General features: G+C 38.3%; 1 protein-coding gene across 3 annotated transcripts in view; it reads right to left on the bottom strand.

The window, feature by feature from the left end:
* The window catches only part of LOC126377588 (uncharacterized), a 448572-nt gene that overhangs the window by 130815 nt on the left and 296065 nt on the right, over positions 1 to 21692 (bottom strand). Inside the window, exon 2 of one of the 3 annotated variants that reach the window (XM_050025399.1) lies at positions 20081 to 20135. The exons of the other annotated variants lie outside the window; for them this stretch is intronic. The gene's annotated coding sequence lies outside the window, so the exon portion shown is untranslated. The remainder of the gene's footprint in view (positions 1 to 20080; positions 20136 to 21692) is intronic. 3 annotated transcript variants of the gene reach the window in all.

The following is a 21692-nucleotide window of genomic DNA, read 5'->3' as shown; positions in this document are numbered from 1 at the left end:
GATGAGGTTGGTAATTCACCTCACAGCCCATACGATAGAAGCAATAGACCCAGTTTCAAACCAGGTAAAAAATCGTAGTGTCAGTTTTTATTATTTTAGTAGGTAATTGCTATTCCCAGCGGATACGATACCGTTGAAAGTTCAGATAAACAAATCAACCAGAGTCTTAAAAAATATTCCAAAAGCAAACATCGTTAATAATTGAAGACCCTAGCTTAAAAGCAAAAACTTTGCTTAACACACTTAAGATAAATTAAAACAATCTCTGAATAATTAAAGCCTAAGTTAAAACCAATTTACTTCGGAGGGCCTCTTAATTAATCCACGTCAAAAGGCCTGTTTATTTCGCTATTACTATTTCAGGATTCGTAAATAAATCTCGCGTTGGGGTCTGAAACACCTCGGTCGACAGCAGGGGCAAACTACCAGATAACGTACCATTACGAATCAGAGGCCCTAATCGACGCACGGAAGAGATACTCGTAAATATCGAAAGTGTCTCGTAAGTTTCTCGAAAGTCTCGAAAGACTGTTTTCGACTTTAACACCGTTCGTGGTCGCTTGTATGTTGCTTACAAGTTATCGATGTTGAATTTGACTAAGATAATGATAAGAAAATAAGTCCTAAGTATTACGCTGCACTATACAGAATGTTAGTGACATCGTAACGAATACTGAGGGGGATGGGTTAGACCATGATTCTGAGTTGATATCAAGTGGAATTATATCAACTCAGAATCTTCAAATTATCCCTCAAAGTTTTCGTTACAATGTCACTAACACCTTTTATAGACACGACTCATGCATTTGATTGCTATCGGGAAGGGCAGAACCACAATAATCAGCAATAGATAACTATAGCAACATTTAATACTGAAATCTAAGATGTAAAAGTTACGATAGGTTATCTACGCCTAGGATGACACTTAAATAATGGATAGACTACGAAATATTTTTTTATTTTATATTAAGTACACCCATGCACCCTGAGCGGTGGGCACGGATCGTCACGCATTGGGTGCCTCATGACGGCTGGTGAGGCCGCGGCGTCGTGGCAGACCTCGAAAGAGATGGCGTGACGACTTGGACGCTTGCTGGAGGGACTGGCCGGAATGACCGGAGGGACCGCGAAAAATGGAAGGAGGAGGGGGAGACCTTTGCCCAGCAGTGGGATCTTGTAGGCTAAATTAGATTAGATTAGACCTACTTTCTTTAATTAATGGGTTTATATTGGTGTACAGAAGTATGACTAATGAACGTATTTCGCCAAAAAACGTAACAATTTGGCGAGTTACAATGTATAAATAAAAACAACAATGTACTTTCAATTACAAATTTCATTCCAATTAAAGAAAATCCTAAAATATGACCTAGTGACAAAAGACAATAAACCGTAGTACCACGACACAGGGTATAACTCATTCAATCAGCAAACTCGGCTGGCATTTATCCGATATGCCACCAATTTGAGACGATCAGTCGTCGGCGAACGGAGTCCTAATAAGTCTTAATGGAAAACGGACAAGGATATTTCTCAAGGGAAAAGTCATGTTCTTACTAAGAAGTAATCTAAGGAATAATCTGTATTCTAGGGAATACTTATACCAATTTGTTTAACGTTTTTGTGTACTAGCAAAGGAATTCTCTAGGGTTCGATTGTCTGTGTGATCAATTTAGGTAGGTTAATGCACTGTTTAACACTGTGTAACAGCCTCCGTGGTCTAGTGGTTAGAGCGTCAGGCTCACGATCTGGAGGCGGACCTCCAGATGTGTTATTTCGACCCGATGGGGACATGGTCAAAATCACTTTTCAGCCTTGAATCACGTGATTGTCTGAAAAAGTAAGATGATTCCGTGCTTCGGAGGACACGTTAAGCGTGCGTGCGTTTAGCGTTGGTCACGGCTATTAGCCGTAAAAACAAGTTCACCAACCCGCAGTGGAGCAGCGTGGTGGAGTACGCTGCTATAAATCGACCTTTTCCGTAAAAAGTGACTATAATTCCATATACATACCGAAGAACAGAAAATTCTGCCTGTGCGTGGAAAGAAATCTGGATACCTTAACGCTACATTAGTGCAATTTCAGCTCACGTGTACATATCGGACCCTCTTGTTTGACATGACTAATCGTAGATTAGCCGCATATGGCATTAACTACTTGCCCGGACAAATGGGGAGCAAACCCGGCATGTATCGCACTCATCCTTTTTGTGCATATCAAATATGTCCTTAGACTTCAGCTCAAGCATTTTTGAGAGGTTTCAAGGGAAATTGAAGTATCTGAACGCACTCTTCTACCTTTCACCAACGAAGCTTAGAACGACTAATTGAGCATGAAACTCAGAAAGGAACGAAATCTTTTCTGTAGAGTTGTCATTGTAATGTTTATTCTGATGTTGCTCATGGAAATAAATTTTGAAGCACATGCTTATTGTATATTTGCTACGACATTTGATATGAACTGAAGTATTCCTGCTTGTAGATGCAAGACAGGTTTTTGTGTAGCTTTATGTTATGAGTGTCAATGGGGTTGTACTTCTTTAAAAGCAAAAAGTCTAGTTAATTATTACACATTATTGCAAAGAACTTTATTTGAACAATCTGAAATAACACATGAACACAGTACGGTTTAGGCGGCCTTATTGACACTAGAGAAATTCCTTCCAGGCAACCACTACGAGGAAACAAACGTTTACTTAACTTGGATGTGGGATGGTGCAACAAGAAATAAATAAAAGTGAAGTAAAGTTAACATTATAAATGCTCCATACGTATACATAAATACTCAATATTATATAGGTATAACACATATTTACTAAAACATACCTAACCGCAAGCTAAAGAAACTATAATTATAAATAATAGATTATACACACACAGACTAAACAAGTATTGATTCTTACATAATAAGAAGATAGATAGATAGAATCTTTATTTAGGTTTAAGACGTTACATAAACTTCTTAATATTAAAATTTGAACATTATTATGAAATGTTAGACTTAAAACTAAAAAGGGTACTAACTCGGGTAATTTCGTATCGACCCACATGAGGGACAATACGACGCCGAATTTCAGCCAGACCCCTAAAAAATAATACAAAAAACTTAAACTAACAACGTAACTAACTTAAGACTTAATTAACTTAAGAAGTAATGAAACAAGATAAAAGAGAAAGATGTGTAGTGCATAGTGTAGTGTAGTGCTCACATAGTGTAGTGTGTGCACTATTCTTTGTGTGGGAAAATAGAAAGAAGTGTGTTTGTAACAGTCCTATATATGATGCTATTATTATTATTAAAACGAAAACAAAACAAATATGCAAAAAAAATACTAATCAGTAACTTACGATGTAGCTGTCATGAGTCATGTCAAGGACCATTGACGGCTAAATGGTAACCCTGTCACCGGGGTTGATTAGGTCGTATCTCACAACCTACACGAAAGAAGATCAGTAACTTCTACGACATTGGCCCCGATTCCTGCAGACACCGCCTAATTTTATTTTAAGTTATATCCGTCATTTTCATATCCGTCGTAAAGGAAAGGGACGGATGATTCACAGCTCTTAATTTTAGGAAGAATAAGTAAATGAATGAATAACCCGGGCGAATCAAAAAGGTACGTCGCTGGTATGCAATCCGTTTGACGGGCTATCTACTTAACTGTGTCGGGTTATTGAATGATGTAAAATTTTTAGACGGTTGATTTAGATTTGTGTTTAAAATTGACGTGTGTTCCATAAATTTTATGCTTGTCGATTACCCGTCCCTTTCTTTTCGGCGGATAAGAAAATGACAGATATAACTTAAAATAAAATTAGATGGTATTTACAGGAATTAGCACCATTATTTTTCTATTTTCATTATGGAAACTTCCATTAAATAGACTTTGATAAAAGCTAATAGAAAACCCGTAGCATGACATCTCCCGGGAGTTCCCGACATTATGGAGTCTTAGGCCAAACTTCTAGCGACCGGACAACGACGGGTATCCGCTGGGAGTAAACCTAAACGCTTCCCAATTCCCAATATCAAATCTCGGAAACTTAGATCGCTTTTTATTTTTCTTGTGGAATGGGTAAGACATATGATGTAACATATTCGTATATATCTATGAAGCATACTACGAAGTAGATAATTATGTTCAACAGCGTTAATTTTTTTTTTGACGTGACTTATTGTAGATTTGCTGTAAATGGCATTAACTATTTGGCCGGAAACAGCGTTGAAGGAAACGAAAACATCGTGAGGAATCACATTCCCGTGAAATGCGTTTCAGAGGTATATGAACGGGCTGCCCAGTTTTGGTGCACTGCCCACTTTGAGGTCGCAGGTTCGAATCCAGCAGAGGCCTAAACCAATGATTTTCGAATTCATATTTGGATCATAAAATGATTATCATGTATCAGCGGTGAAGGAGAACATCGTGAGAGAAACCCACATTCCCGAGAAATGCATTTACGGAGATATGCCCTAACCTGTATTGGGCTGGTGTTTCCTTCGTAGGTTGGAAGGTCAGACAGGCAGTCGCTTTTATAAAAAGCCGGACCTGTCAAATCTTCAGGTTAGGTAAGCGGACCCTGTGGACCCAATTTATTTATTTATTTATTTTTATTTGCCAGAATACAATTTACAAAAGATGGTATAGTATTACAGTATGTCATAATATTCAACCTTAACTAGGCATGCAAATATTTTAACAATTTGAAAACAAAACTTCCAATCATAATAAATTTAAAATTTTACGTTTTAAAAGACAAATAACAATTTAAATTATAAAAACAATTCTCCAACAACCAATTTGTCAACGTTTTCTTAAAACAGCTTCCTTCCAATGACTTCAGACAAGCCGGTAGTTTATTGTATATTAAAATACATAAGTTAAAAACCAATTTTTTCATAAATGAAACACCTGGAATTAAAAACAGAACGCATTTTTTGCTGAAAATTAAAATCTATAAGTATCCAAAACAACTGGGACATCGTTTTCAAACAATGTATGTTATTTTAAAACTGATTGTCCGATGGCTCATTGAACTCAAATATTGCACAAGCTATTACAGGAAATTATTTAGTTTGTTTTCAAACAATATTATATTATAGTTAGCGATGACAAGTTTTTCTAATTCGTTTATATATGAAATAGATACGAACCAAGCCAATATGTATTTTATCCTTCAAATACTAACGGCTTATTACATCTATGATGATGATGATTACATCTATCTATGTAATATATAAGTGCCATCGTAACGAATTCTGAGTGGGGTGATTCAGACCATGATTCTAAGTTAATATCAAGTATTTTGCTTTTTAAAATTCTTTTTAATTTTATACTTTTGCGATGGAAAATTACTCTTGATATTAACTCAGAATAATGAGCTAAATCATCCCCTTCAGTATTTGTTACAACGTCACATACATACACCCCTTACAAGGATTTATGGATGTTAGTAATACCGTAAAAAATACTGCAGGGGATGATTCAGACCAGGATTCTGAGTTGATCATCATTATCTCCCTAGCATTATCCCGATTTTTCACTGGGTCCGTTTACCTAACCTGAAGATTTTACAGGTCCGATTTTTTACAGAAGCCCAACCAGCCCAATGCAGGTTCTGTGGGGGCTTCACGTACCTAACTATAAAAAAATGTTTGTGGTATGGATAGAAAAGAATCACACATGCAGTTGCCTCGAAGAAATTGCTATTTAACAACAAAGGAATGTGGCGATTTACTCTCATGATTTCTTTAGATTAGATATTTATTTATCGTAATAGTTTTAATTATTATTAAGTTCGTTATAATATTCATGACGTAATAATAATTTTGTTCATTTTTGAAAGTTCCTTTTAAAATATCATTTTTCTGAACGTTCTCTGTTTGACACACATATAGAGCATGTTTTCGAACGCGCACGCAACATGTTTTAACTCCTAATTTTATTTGAAGTTATACCTGTCATTTTCTCATCCGCCGAAAAAGAAAGGGACGGATGACTGACAGCTCTTAATTTTAGGAAGAACGAGCAAATTAATGAATAACCCAGGCGAATAAAGTAGGCATTTCGCTGGTACGCAATCCGTCTGACGTGCTGTCTACTTAACTTAATCGGGTTATTGGCCGATGTAAAATTTTTAGACGGTTGTTTTAGATTTCTGCTTAAAATTGACGTGTGTTCCATAAATTTTATGCCAGTCAATTACCCGTCCCTTTCTTTTTCAACGGATAAGAAAATGACAGGTATAACTTAAAATAAAATTAGATGATGTCTGCAGGAATTAGCATCAATATCATAATAGCGATTCCCAATACACGGAATCAGCCTATTGTACGTCTTTTGACGTACTTGTATACTGTTCTTTTCGTGTGTGATTGTGTTATAAAGAATTTTGTATATTTTTTAAGAAGCAGCAGAAAAGCGAATGTTAATTATATTTGCGTACCGTTTTTTGACGTCATATCAAGACGTAATACAAAGACTGTTATATTCAAATAAGGAGAAAATAGGAATATTGTACGAGTACGTATATTGTGTATGAAAAATGAGGTAATTGTTAAAAGTAACATGAACAAACCGTAAGGAATTGGTCGTTGCCTTTGTAACAAAGGGAAAACACGTTAATAATTTATCTCCGATGAAACATTATTTTTATATGAGGTTTAAAAATCCTTCAGGAAAAGATAAAAATAACAGAACCCGTTTTGAAGCTGCAATTTTTCTTCTGTTAACCATTTCTGTGCCCACTACCCTAAGTACTGTAGGCGTGAATTCAAGTTATGTATGTTTGTGTATGTTTCAATAAAAGACTAACTATCTACTGAATTACTAACTGCGTTCACACGTTTAGCAGAATTGGTTATGAAGCTCCTTTTGTCTATGAAACCAAAAGTATTTTAAAAATAGAAAATATAATACTACATTTCAACGTATGCAACCTTTTCTTTCACAATTTCTTTGCTTTACAACACAAACTAAAAACTAACGAAACCAATAAAGAGGGTTATAAAATCAATTGATATGGAGCAAAAAGACGCAAAACTCGTCGGCTGAACAAAAGTAATTACGAGCTTTCGTACCCGAGCCGGCTAGATTCATTAATATGCTAATAACGTTCCGAGCACCATCGAACTCGAATGTCGAAAGAACTCCGGCTTTGTAAAAAGAACATTTTTAAAAGCTGAACAAATTCCGAAAAGAACTCGCTGCGAACGTGTTTTGATCGCGTTTTGAATATAGAAGGTAGTTTCTTTGCAGCATTATAGGTTTTTATTTAAAAAAGTGTACCGCTTTTTCGTTTTAAAATAAAGCTGCCAGTTCGCGAATTTATTTGGTTGGATTTTAACTTTTTGCACAAAATGCACTCACATAATTGGGACTATAATCCCTTTGTAGCAAGTTCAACCGCATAATGTTAAAACATACCTATACCTACAACCTTATATACAGGGTGTTAATGACATCGTAACAAAAAATTTGATGGGTGAATCAGACCATGATTCTGAGTTGATATCAAGCGAAATTTTCTGTCGCAAAGTATAGACTAAAGAGAATGTTAAAAGAAAATCATGAATTTTCTCAATCATCCCCCCGGTATTCGGTTCAATGTCACTAACACCCTGTATGAAAACCTGCATGACGTACAATTCATCAAGCCAGTTACCGTTAATGAGGGGAGAATTATAATGTTTACTCCATTAGTTATGTGTCTTATGACAAATTGTCAGGTAACGGTTGTTACCCTACCGTACAGTCATGAACAATATAATGTAAGTAAGTACCCACTTTAGAACTCTAACGCACTAACATATCAGACATTTAGTGAAACTTACAGTTCAATTTGTCAAAAAAAGTTAATGTGACATGGTATCAAAGTGTATATGTCGTGGCCAGATCATAGAATTGACCATTTCATGAAATGATCGACCATTTCATGAAATGGTCGTATTTCATGAAATGGCCAACTTCAACTGACCATATCGTTTAAACGTCAGCGTTTAATGATATTTCCATCCACGTTTGGCCATATCATTAATGTAGGGTGTCCATGATAAGTGGTGTAATAAAAACGCGAAATAAGGTAGGAAATAATGTATTACTCTAGTACAAAGTACAAAAATGTTTAGTAAAGTCAATTAAAAATTAAAAAGTCATTTTCGATTAACGGAGTGTTGATGTAATTGACATATACGCCGTAACTGCATCTCGCTTTGAAGTCGTCGTAATATTTTTTGACACTATTTCATGCCATTGGTCATCATTCAGTATACTTTTCGTGTGTAAGATAAACATACTGGCGGCAGAGGGGTGGCCCAAGGGCCACCCCCGCCGCACCCTAACCTACTGTTATGCCTTGTAAAAATTATGAAAAAAAGGATTATGATAATTTAAATTATGACAAAAACATTTATGCGTTTTAATAGAATCCTGTTTCAAGTAGTTAATGCCATCTGCGGCATATCTACAATAAGTCACGTCAAAAAAAGAAACTTTACGGACAGTAGGATCGTCTATATTTTTCTTTTTTAAAATTAATATCTCTTCATTCGCAGTTTTAATTATATCATATTTTGAAATCCAATAATAGTCCATTGATTTACGTAGCGTGGTCACTCGACCTTCATTATTTGCCATATAACCTAAAAATAAAAATAAAGTTGCTGTCTACTGTTAATACGAGTTTTTCTTTTCACCTTAGTGTCAAAACATTGCTTCAATGCACTTTTATCTTGTATTTGCTCATTTTTATTCGTATTATTCGCGTTCACACAAGAATAATTATTGTCCGCCGCCATTATGCAAAACATAAACAAAGCGACACCAGCGCCACTACCGGTGGATAATGTTACTATTTTACGATATGATCGCTAACGTTTGGCCATATCATGAAGTAATCATGCATTTAGTTGGTCATATCGTTAAACGTTTTGTGTTCATTGATCTGGCCAAACCACATCATGATGTGGCCAACGAATGTTGTTCTATTTCATGAAATACGACCATTTCATGAAATGGTCGATCATTTCATGAAGTGATCAATTCTATGATATGGCCACGATATATACATATTGATGCTCGTGACCGTACCTTATAGTGCCTCCTCTACACAATCGGCGATCACAAAAGAGCTCGATCGCCTAGAAGGCATACTCAGTTGCATTTGACGATCACCTATCTTTCTCTAAAATATTATATTTATCTCTCTCTCCCATATGTGATGGTGGAGTCGGCTGTCTATCAATGTCAAAAAACTTAATGGCAAATGTCAATATTACTTTTTAGATTAATTGGGTAGTTTGCTAGCTCAAAGATAAATTACGAAATTCTGATTATTTATGAATTTTAATAAAGAAAAATGTAATAAATAATAAGTGATACATTTTGTCACGTTTTTCTATTACGTCTCTGGCTGCGTTTTCATACAAATTAGTAAAAAGTAACTGACTTGACTAGTTGGAAACTACTTTATTGTGACCTATTGTGAACTGATGTTTGTCAACGTTGACCTCAGAAACGCCATACTTAAATGCCTTAGAGAATCACTCTTCAACAACATAAATACTATTCCTTACCCGCCCCATACCACATAGGGTAACACAATACATCTGGTAAGACCACTTCCTGTAAAATGGTATAGATATACCATTACAGATATATTGGTCTGATTTTCTCTTCGCGGATCGGAAGATCAGACAGGCAGTCGCTTTACAAAAAAACCGGACCTGTCAAATCTTCAGGTCAGGTAAGCGGACTTCGTGGAAAATGGAATACATTTATTAAGGTATTGTGTTGGTAAATTCCGTATTTTTATTCTGAATCTTTTGGGTAGCAATCTCTTAAGCCGTTTTTGTATCGTCATTATTTCTTACTGGATCCCTAGGGAACATTTGAATCGTAATTTGAACGGTAATAATCGTGGGTTTAGGCTTTTTTAGACCCTAGGTCGGGTGGATATTGGCATAAGACCTGAGGCTTAATTTTTGAAATGGAAGAGAATTTTGTTTTTATTTGAGTATATTGTGCGCTTTGTCCCGCCTATTTCAGGGCGACTAATGCCATTCAAGGCAAATCTATGATAGGTATATAATAAACATTACTAACATAAATAGCCTGTACTTGTACCACGGAAATGAAGGAGGTCTTTACCCTGGAGTGTGACACTTAGAAGTAAATATTTCTATAAAATTGATCCAAATATTCTTGTTGGCAGATTGGCATACGACCGCGACTATCTCCTAAATATATTCAATATATATACTTACATATATAAACATACAAAGAAAAGAAGAAGCACATACAAAGAAATATTTTCTTGTTTCATACTCATCAGAGCGCGAGTTTTCCGTAGTCAGGATTTATTTAGCAAAAGTTTATTATACGCTGTGCTTCATCAGTTTGATACTATCTGTGTATTAAGCTCCACACAAAATCACAAGCAACTGTAAGGTTGATACACTGCATTCATGTTGCGACCACATCAATGTCAGAAATTGCGACATATCTGCACTGCGCATGTGTTAGAACAGTCAAGAGTATACGAATCTATATGAGGACGTGTGATAGAAACTATGTTTGAATTATGAGAGCTACCATGGTTTTGAGAATTCGACTCCGCCCCGCAACAATTCGTATCGGGCGCCGACTTCACCCCCTCTGGGTCTTACTTTAGTCAGACATATGGTGACTTAACGTTGTCTTATAATAAAAACTAAGTAACATACATACATAAACAGCCTATATACGTCCCATTGCTGGGCACAGGCCTCTCCTCAATCAACCGGAGGGGGTATGGAGCATACTCCACCACGCTGCTCCAATGCGGGTTGGTGGAGGTGTTTTTACGGCTAATAGCCGGGACCAACGGCTTAACGTACCCTCCGAAGCACGGAATCATGTAACTTTTTCGGACAATCAGGTAATTCAAGCCTGTAAAGTCCTTACCAAACAAAAGACAGTCTCACAAAGTGATTTCGACAATGTCCCCATCGGGAATCGAACCCGGACCTCCAGATCGTGAGCCTAACTCTCTAACCACTGTTAAAAACTAAGTAAGCGCCTATTAAATCCCATTCATATGTGTTTTTTTAACAAATCCACTCATCAAACAAGCTAGTATCAATCGAGGTAAAAATTGGCGGTCTCAATTTTTATCCGACAAAAAAATTAATTGAAAGGAATCGAGGATGTTTTCGTCGAAATCGAGGTTCAAGAATAACCCGGATACCAGGGTTGATGACCAGGGATGGTTGTAATATTGTCCCCATTTACAGGTTATAATAATAATAATAATAATAATAATAATAATCATTTATTTTCAGATTTACAATCCATAGTTGTTAGTAAAAAATGCAGTCTTAACCTATTGTTAGTAGAAGACACAAAATAAATTAACGATATTGATACATTGTTTTAACGATTGCTAGATGTGTGCAATCGCATCCACCGCGCGAACATAGGCGCGTCCCACCTGCCGACCAGCACACCCAGGATACTGTTCGAACTCGTACACATTCGATTTAGGGTCGAGGCGCCTCTCTTCCTCCTTATTGTATAGAAGCAGTCTATCCTCGCTTCAGCAAACATTAGAGAAGCGCTACAGAATCGCGGAAGTCCAAACAGTATCCTGAGCGCATCATTGTACTGCACACGTAGCGCGCTGTATGCCTTCTGCGTATAGTTGACCCACAGGCCGCACGTGTAGAAAGATTGGCAGTAAGCTTTGAAAAGCGTCGCCTTAACCTGCTTGCCACAACGTGCAAATCTGCGTGCCAGCATGTTGCATCGGACAGCCAGCGCCCTACGCTCCCTCTCAATGTCCGAGTTGTCACATTGAGTCTCGGTGACCCAGTGGCCCAGGTACTTAAAACGTTCAACTTGAACCAATGGACTCCCGCACAGTCTTACAGGAGGCACATTCGAATAAGTCCTTGTACCGGCCCTGAAAACCATCAGTTCGCTTTTTTTGGAATTGTACCTGAGCCCATGGGACGCCGCATATCCTTCGCATATGTCTAGCAGTCTGCGCAATGCACTTATCGATGGACTCAAAAGCACCATGTCATCCGCGTAACTAATGTTATTAATGCACACACCATCGACATGGCATCCGATTCCAGTACTGTTGAGCTCACCGATAAGTCGGTTCATATACAGGTTGAAGAGCTTGGGCGAGGTCAACCCCCCCTGCCTCACCCCGCACTCCAACCTATATACGTCCGACCGCGCGCCTGCCCACTTCACAGTGTTCATCTGATTGCCGTACCAATACTTAAAAACGGATATGATCTCTGAAGGCAAATCAGATTCATTTTCTAATTTATTCCATAGGAGATCATATGATACCAGGTCAAACGCCCTCGACAGGTCCAAGAAACAGGCATATACCGGCGTTTTTCTAACCGTGTAGTACTGAACAGTCTGCTTGAGGCATAGGATTGCACTCTCAGTGGAAAGACCCTGTCTAAACCCGAACTGATTATCATGCAGATCGATAATCCTTAAGCGCTTGTCAAGCAAGCTATCCAGCACCTTGGCCACTACAGTAGCCAACGATATAGGCCTGTAATTGGACAAGTCGGAGGCGTCCCCCGTTTTGTCTTTAACTATTGGTACGACTTCAGTATGCATCAGGTCATCAGGTAAGTAACCATGACTTAAACACAAATTGAAAAACATAGCCAGTACCCTTGGCAGGTGGACTCCGGCATGCTTCAGGTGCTCGATGCTGAGACCGTCGTGTCCAGGAGATTTTCCTCTTTTCATTTTATTAATGATGGATGCAACTTCCTTTGTTGTAAAGTGAACACTGGAGACCCTCCCACTTTTGTCACCATCGAACACCCGAACCTCCGAAGGTGGTAGTGGTGATTCAACTTTGAAATGCTGCCGAAACACATTTACAATTTCCTTTGGTTCGTGCACGCCCGCCACACTCACGGGAAGACTTGGTTTTAGATTCAACTTATTGGCCGATTTCCAAAATTTAAAGAAATTTTTATCCGAATGATGCTGAGCTATAATTTCCATTTTAATTTTTATAGGTTATATCGGCAAATATTAGTTTCCAAGAAATATTAGTACTCATGGTTGTTTGGATCACGAACAAAATTTAAAAATGTCTATGGTTTTGATTACTATAAAAAAGGTATTGTCATAGACAAAAAATTGACTTCCTTCTTTACATCAAAAATGGATGCATAATTATTTTTTTTAAGAGTTAAAAAGTTAATTTAAACAATACAAAACGGTGATTTATAAAACATTAATGATAATAAAAGTGTAAAATGTGTGATGTGTGGAGATGTCCTTAGAAAAGGTTTGATACGATCTACTTTGAACCGGCGTGCGTGTATGAAGCGATTGATGAATGTGGAGGAAGCAAGAGAAGTGTGTCAGGATCGAAGCAAATGGAATTCTATAGTCTCTGCTTACCCCGGTGGGAAATAGGCGTGAGTTTATGTATGTATGTATGTGTGAGAAAACAATAAACCTTTCAAATATTACTTTATGTGGTCGTTTAATTAGAATACCAGCACACCACTCAACAATTTAAAACTAGAACGCCACAATGGTTTCGATTAGATGGTTTCTATGTACAGTCATGAGCAATATAATGTACCCACTTTAGGACTCTGTCGCACTAACACATTTGACATTTAGTGAGACTTACAGTTCAATTTGTCAAAAAAGTTAATGTGACATGGTACCAAAGTGTATACATATTACCGTACTACAACGCCGCCGGTATCGGTACAATTATATCATCATAATTATAGAAAAACGTCGCTTGGATATGGCTTTAATTGTTATGTGGCGTTTATTGTTATGACGGCCTCCGTAGTCCAGCGGTTGAGCGTTGGGGTCACGATCCGGAGGTCCCGGGTTTCAATCCCGGTGCGGAGACATATCACAAAAATCACTTTGTGATCCCTAGCTTGGTTAGGACAATACAGACTGATCACCTGATTGTCCAAAAGATAATTTGATCCGTGCTTCGGAAGGCACGTTAAGCCGTTGGTCCCTGTTACTACTTACTGATGTAAGTAAGTAGTCGTTACATGAGCCATGTCAGGGGCCTTTGGTGGCTCAATAGTAACCCTGACACCAGGGTTGATGAGGTTGGTACTCCACCTCACAACCCACACGATAGAAGAAGATTGTTATGTCATTTCAAAATTACGTTAAAAGGATACGTCTGGTGATGAGCGGTTAGTCCTCGGCACTAATGAGGAAGCGATGAATGAGCAGTATTTCAACTCTAAATACACCGAGTGACCAGCTATTTTGCGCTCACGTTCCGGCCATTCCGACATACACATTATTGACGCGATCATAGTGGCCCACTACGATAGGGCCCATATTAATCACACAGCTAAACATTATCTCGAAAAAGCAAGATGTTACAATACAATACAATACAATAATACTTTATAGCACAACGGCATGTCCAAAATACATAAACATATATGAATAAAAATAAGCTCAATAGGCGGCCTTATTGCTAAACAGCAATTTCTGCCAGGCAACCTTAGAGTGAAAGAAGTTTACGTTTTGGTGAACATAATTATAATGATACCAACATAACTAAAAATACCGTAAATAAAAATATATACCTCTAAATATACACACATATATTTACTTACACATACATAAACATACATACAATATAATACATAAAAGAAGAATAATAAAAACACTTGTTATGCCTGCAGGAAAAGCGCGATACAACCAGAACAAATCACAACGCGGTCCCGACTTCAAACTCTATAAAATTCCCCATCAAATTTTATAATCCAAATGGATTCCGAGAGGGACCGCGTTTCCAATTATCGATAAAGAATCCATGGTTTTACAGATTTTTAGAATATTTTTATTTATCTGAAATTGAAATCATATTGCGATGGATACTTTTTTATATTTTAGCACAGAGATAAGCGAAGTTTGGAACGTTTTTATACTTATCAGAAATTGCGTCGGTATTTCAAAAAAAGAACTGTGTAAAATTTTTGACAAACTTTTTTTGTATTTTTGGGGTAAGTATTAATGTATAAGTGACTTGTACAACCCCGATAAGTGGAACATGAATTTATAGGTTTGCCTAATCTTTAAACTATCGTTATGTATTGTATAGTTACTCTATGACTCAAAGATTTCTTAGAAGAAGAGAAGTCTTAGAACTCGTTTTTTTAAAACAAAATTTTAAGAACTTCATAAATTCAAGCAAAAACCCGGATTAAAACTGTTTTATACTACAAAAACATGATTGATAGCTTCGTAAAAAGAAACCAGAAATGTTCTGCGACACAGTTCACTTTAAACTTCACATAAATATTCATGAATGAGTCTTTAAACTCCACGAACTTTCATGCATATACGAATAAATTCTTCTTCAATGAAAATCTGGGTGAATGAACACGTTATGCATATACGAGTAAATACTTGAAGACAACCGCTGTGGTCTAGTGGTTAAGACCGTGGGCTCACGATCTGGAGAAGTCTGGATTAGATTCCCAATTTTTATTTTAAATTTGGCTTCTATGCCGCTTACAGCTAAATATGAGATTGAAAAGAATTTAAAAAACTAAATTTAAAATTTTCGTTACAGGGTCATTAACACCCTGTATACGACATTTGAAAACGGACAAAAGAAGTACAATAGGCATAAACAAAAAGCTTATCTACTTCATAGTAATAACAAAATGTCCTTTCTATGAAATCTTCAAAATCAAAATTCAAAATGTCTTTCTTTGTGGTTAGAGCATTAGGCTCACGATCTGGAGGTCGGGGATCGATTCCCGATGGGGACCAACCCGCAATGGAGCAGCGTGGTGGAGTATGCTCCATACCCCTCCGGTTGATTGAGGGGAGGCCCAGCAGTGGAACGTATTTAGGCTGTTTGTGTTATGTTATGTTGTCCTTTCTATCATCATCATCAATTATTTAAGAGCCACGCTCTTGTCGGTGTAGCATTTTCCATTCCAGTCCAACCCCAGTCAGTTCTATAACCCGACAAAATGTGATGAGCCTGTGTTGTGACAAGCCGCAAATCAGAACGGTTTACCACAGCTTAGCAAGAATTTAACTGTGTGTAATCAATGCAATTATCCAGGATTAAAACTTTGATTCGGGCTCCAGGCGTTCCGTAATGAAGAAAGTTGCCTTAAGCTCTAGTGAGTTGGAGGGTCGATTTCACAAGCTTATTCTTTACACTTTTTATTTACTTTACTTGCTATTTCTTTACTTTACTTTAAAGTGTATCTTGCTTTAATCAGGAAACTACATAAGTACTTAACTTTGATGTACAAGCTATAATACCATAAAACGCCTTGTACCAATTGAGTTCCGAAAAGCCACAACCTTCTTGTTATTTATTTTTCTTATAATAATATCAATCCCATTATATTTTTATCACTGTCATTGTCGATTGTTCCGGCTTGAGAAGTTGGTTTGATATTGTTTTATTTTTCGGTCTTTTTTTCATAAATAAAATAGTTAAGTTTTTAAATATGGCCAGTCATCCCGTGGTCACTGCCAACGCAACGCAGGGATACCTTCGGGAAAATGAATTAACGTGTTGTTTTTGCCTAATTTTAATCAAGTATGGACCTCATCAAACTAGTTTACTTTGTCTAAAGTGTGTGAATCTTGAAAAAGGACAAATTATAGATAGATGTTCGTTTTTCTGCTTTTCATATTCAAGTCGCGAGCAATTCGATGCGTTAACGAAGAACCTCAACTCGTCTGTCAAATTTGACAACTCGCGCCTTGACATTTAAGGTTAGGTTACACAGTGTGAGCAGCTGATGTGACAATAGACAGCTACTGTGCCTGTGTACTCGTATGACAGTAGCTCGACTCGCCTCGCACGGTCACACTATGCAAACAGCTGGCGTCGCAGAAGACATCAGTGTACTGGTATAATTCGTTTGTATCATGTCGCCCAAACAAGAAACACTGTACCCGGCGTGAGCCCGAGCGTACGAGCTACTGTCATTTCGCAAAATCGTGCGAGTTGACGACCGAGCGGCGTGCGAGTGGTGTGGTAGGGGAAGGCAAGTACCGAGTAAAAACAAAAAAATGTTGGAACGCGAGCAACTGTCCCACTCGCACATGACAGTAACTCGTATGATGCGGTCACACGTGCGTAGTAGCTGCACCTCAATAACTGACTCGGTCAGCTCGCATGTTAGCTTGCACTGTGTAACCTAGGCTTTACTCGCTCTACTCGCTCAGTTAGCGTGCTAGGCCTTCAGAGATAGAGAGAGAGAGAGAGAGAGAGATGTGTGTGGTGTGATGACCTCATCGCTTATCGGAGAGGTTCGCCGGAGACTGCGCAATCGAGAACTGCGCAGTGGAGGAATCAAGGCCTTTGCCCAGCAGTGGGGTCAAGTAGTCTAGCTTATCTTATCTTGCCTAAAAATAAACAGAGAACTACTTACTAAGTACCTATTTCGAATACCATCCGGTCTTCTCCACTTGCCCCTCAAAGAAATAAAGCAGGGAGGAATCTAGTCAAGACACAAACAGACAGCATTCTAACAACAAATACGTGATCACAATATCCACTTCGGTATTAGCTGGCTCGCAGGGTCGGATCAGGTGTCGGCGTGCTTTGACATTTGAGAATTAAATTGTGTAACATTTGAGAACAGTAGCTTAGTTAGTTTTGCTTTAGATGCAGTCGTTTATAACGAGATAAAAAATATAGATGACGTACAGAGATAGGTTTTCACTAACACGGTTGGCTCGACCATTATAGACGGCGGCGATACGGTTCACCACCTATCACGTCGGTCTAACAGAAACCTCGATGACGCGTGGGTACTTAGTTCATTTTGCGATAGATGTACCTCTACATACATACCTATACATACAGTACCTATACATTTGTACACAGCGGTATAAACATTCAATAAAATCGTGTCAGATTAAGAAGTACGCATCGACTTATTAGTACGTATATTAGCGCGTAGTGCTTCGTAACGCGTATTGGTTTTGCTGTACTTTAAACTAAAATAATAATATTGGTGGGTTTTACTTCGAAAATTAAAATGCTTATACTATGATAACAAGCACAATGTCATTACTTCTTTTTTCGCTTTGAGCTTCTATTTTTGCAAGTTTTTACCACGCACTTCCCCGTGTTGCCAGTTCGGTGCCTAATCGCGCACTGAGGTATTGTCAACGTCGCTATATTAACAGTAACCTTGCGTCCCATTTTTTGAGCGCTGATATTCAATCTACGGTATAGTAAATCTATGCTTGGGATGATAATAAAAATACTACTTTTATATGACTTAATCCACCTCTGTACCCAGTATTAACGCTCCACAGAGATTTATACGAGAATCCTCTAGAGAATGGGAGAAAAATTTCACGAATCATTTTCTTTTAAGAAGACTTTTCTTTGTTATATTTATGTCTTTTTTTAACAAAGAAAAACAGGATATTTTTTTCTAAAGATCTTGTTAAACCACGGGTTTTGTCGACATCGGCCAATGTAGGTACTTTTTGTGTCCGAAATGTTGAATATAATTTTTTTTTTCATATTATAATAAATGTATAAATACTTCACGCACTGCCTTCTAAGTAATTTTCTAGGTAAATCTTCAACACCATGTAAATCAGATCCATCGTAGGTTACAATCATTAAAATTAGTTGAATGCGAACCAGTTTAGATAGGTTTAAATGCTTTGAAAAACTGATATCGCAAAAATAATTTAAGATGCAACTAAAACTAAAAAAGTGGAATAAGAATAAAGGAAAAATAACTTTGTTTACTTCCAAGGAAAGTCTGAATTAAGTGGGAATATCAGTCGTGAAAACTTTTGATAATTTTCTAAAGACCCGAAAGTTGCCTTATCTCCGGAAGCAGACTGTAAAACTTTCGAAACTTTTTAATATTCTAGTTATATAAAGTAAGGATTTAAGAACAGAGGATGTTTTCATAGAGCTCATGTTAGGAATTTAAATCTTAGAATAGTTACTGTTCCGTTTGAAAGAGAAAATAATCAAGGCGGCCAGTCACACACACAATGGATTCACAAAGAGAAAATCTAAATCGAAAAAAAATCTGACTCGGGCAGGACTTGAACTCGCAGCTCTCATTAAGCCGGGCCGAGCGTGTTAACCATTACACCACCGGGTTCTCCGCCTGTCCATGCGAAATTCTTTCAATCTATGTATCATCATTAAGCAGACGCCTTTTTCGATCTAAATGTTCTCTTTGTGAGTTAGTGGTCTAGTAGTTGAGCGTTGGGCTCACGATCCGGAGGCCGCGGGTTCGAATCCCGGTGGGGACACGTCACAAAAATCACTTCGTGATCCCTAGTTTGGTAAGAGGACATTACAGGCTGATCACCTGATTGTCCGCAAGTGAAATGATCCGTGCATCGGAAGGCACAGTAAACAGTTGGTCCCGGTTACTACTTACGGTGGTCGTTACATGAGTCATGTCAGGGCCCTTTGACGGCTCAACTATAACCCTGACACCAAGGTTGATGAGGCTGGTATTCCACCACAATCCACACAATAAGAAGTATTTCTTTGAAAACTAAAGAAAAGACTGACGTTACGCCGCTCACAATAAAAATAAGATACATTTGTTATTTCAGCTCTGTATAATTCAGTTCTACCCAACCCTCATACCCACTTCACATATTCTCGTCAGACATTTAGACTTAGAAAATATTTTCTGTCACACAGTACGTAACGAACCGAGGAATATTTCTGTTTACCTTTCCAACCGACGGCTTCCGTCGGTGCCTACACGAGCGAATCTCAACACAATTTCGCTCACAAGTGTTATGTTCACCTCATGGTCGTAGGTTCATTTCTGTGGCTGCTTAAATATATTGAGACAGTAGTGCTGTAGCCAGTACCGTGCATTGTGGTGCCATGGTAACCCAGTTGGGATAATGCTTGCCTCTCTAGCTAAGCCTAAAACCAATGATTGTCGAATTTCTTTTCGAATTCATGTTTGGAACATTAATGGTTATCACGTGCTCAGCGGTGGAGGAAAACATCGTTAGGAAACCCACATTCCCGAGAAATTCATTTTCGGAGGTATGTCACCTAACCTGTATTGGGCTGGTTTTCCCTTCGCGGGTTGGAAGGTCAGACAGGCAGTCGCTTCTGTAAAAAAATGGACCTGTCAAATCTTCAAGTTAGGTAAGTGGACCCTGTGAAAAACGGGATAATGTCAGGGAGATGATGAGTGCTGAGACCACGACACGCCATCTATTTTTATTAAAGTTATATTCGTCATTTTCTTACGAGCAATCGACAGGCATGGAACACACGTCAATTTTAGGTAGAAAAGCCCACCTAAAATTTTATATTGGTCGATAATCCGATAGAATTAAGTTGACAGCACGCGTCAAATAGGATTTTATTCGCACGGATTATTCACTCATTCATTTTAAAATTTACAATCGTCGTCAATCATCCTTCCCTTTCCTTTTCGGCGGATAGGAAAACGACGGGTATAATTTAAAATAAAATTAGTAGGTGAGGAATCGGGGCCACTTGGACGTCATAGCGGCGCCACCTTGGTCAGGTTTTAGAAAATAACTTAAAACCAAATGTCTTTTAAAATTCCAATCGCATTTTTTTACTATTGTGTATAGAAATCAGAAGTGTGTCAGGATCGAAGCAAATGGAATTCTATAGTCTCTGCTTACCCCGGTGGGAAATAGGCATAAGTTTATGTACGTATGTATGTGTGTATAGAAATCCGGTCTTTACGAAGATTACATAAAAAGAAATCACACCTGTACCACCAAACAGGCAGGCAGAGACGTATAGTTCTTCTTCTTATGGGTTCTTCGTGTGGGTTGTGAGGTGGAATACCAGCCTCATCAATCCTGGTGTCAGGGTTACGATTGAGCCGCCAAAGACCCCTGACATGGCTCATGTAACGATTACTCACTTACATCTGTAAATAGTAACCGGGACCAACGGCTTAACGTGCCTTCCGAAGCACAGATCATCTTTCTTTCGGACAATTAGGTGATCAGCCTGTAATGTCCTAACCAAACTAGGGATCACAAAGTGATTTTTTGTGATATGTCCCCACTGGGATTCGAACCCGGGGCCTCGGGATCGTGAGTCCAACGCTCAACCACTGGACCATAGAGGCCGTTAGTACGGGTGTATACTCCTCGAGTAGGTACGAGTAAAAAGTGAAAACTCCTCGCCAGCTGTGAACCTGTAAAACCCATGTAATTTTCCGGGCACAAATCCTGGAAATCACGTAATAGCAACTATCTATGCCCCAAACATGGAGGAGCTTGGTGGCGCAGCGGTTAACGCGCTCGGTCTGCGATTGTTGAAGTTAAGCAACTTTCGCAAAGGCCGGTCATAGGATGGGTGACCACAAAAAAAGTTTTCATCTCGAGCTCCTCCTTGCTTCGGAAGGCACGTTAAGCCGTTGGTCCCGGCTGAATTAGCAGTCGTTCGTTAATAACCATCAATCCGCACTGGGCCCGCGTGATGGTTTAAGGCCCGATCTCTCTATCCATCCATAGGGAAGGCCCGTGCCCCAGCATTGGGGACGTTAATGGGCTGACGATGATGATGCCCCAAACATGCATTCAAACTCATAAAAACAAATTCAGTAGTTTAGAGCCCTAGTCAGGATTCGAACCCGTGTGTTTCACTACGATGCAAGTCACGCGGTCTCAACAGTTC

This window comes from Pectinophora gossypiella, chromosome 23, assembly GCF_024362695.1.
Source record: "Pectinophora gossypiella chromosome 23, ilPecGoss1.1, whole genome shotgun sequence".
Classification (NCBI taxonomy): Eukaryota; Metazoa; Arthropoda; class Insecta; order Lepidoptera; family Gelechiidae; genus Pectinophora; species Pectinophora gossypiella.
Note: the sequence above shows the minus strand (reverse complement) of the source record. Positions and strands in the feature narration are given on the sequence as shown.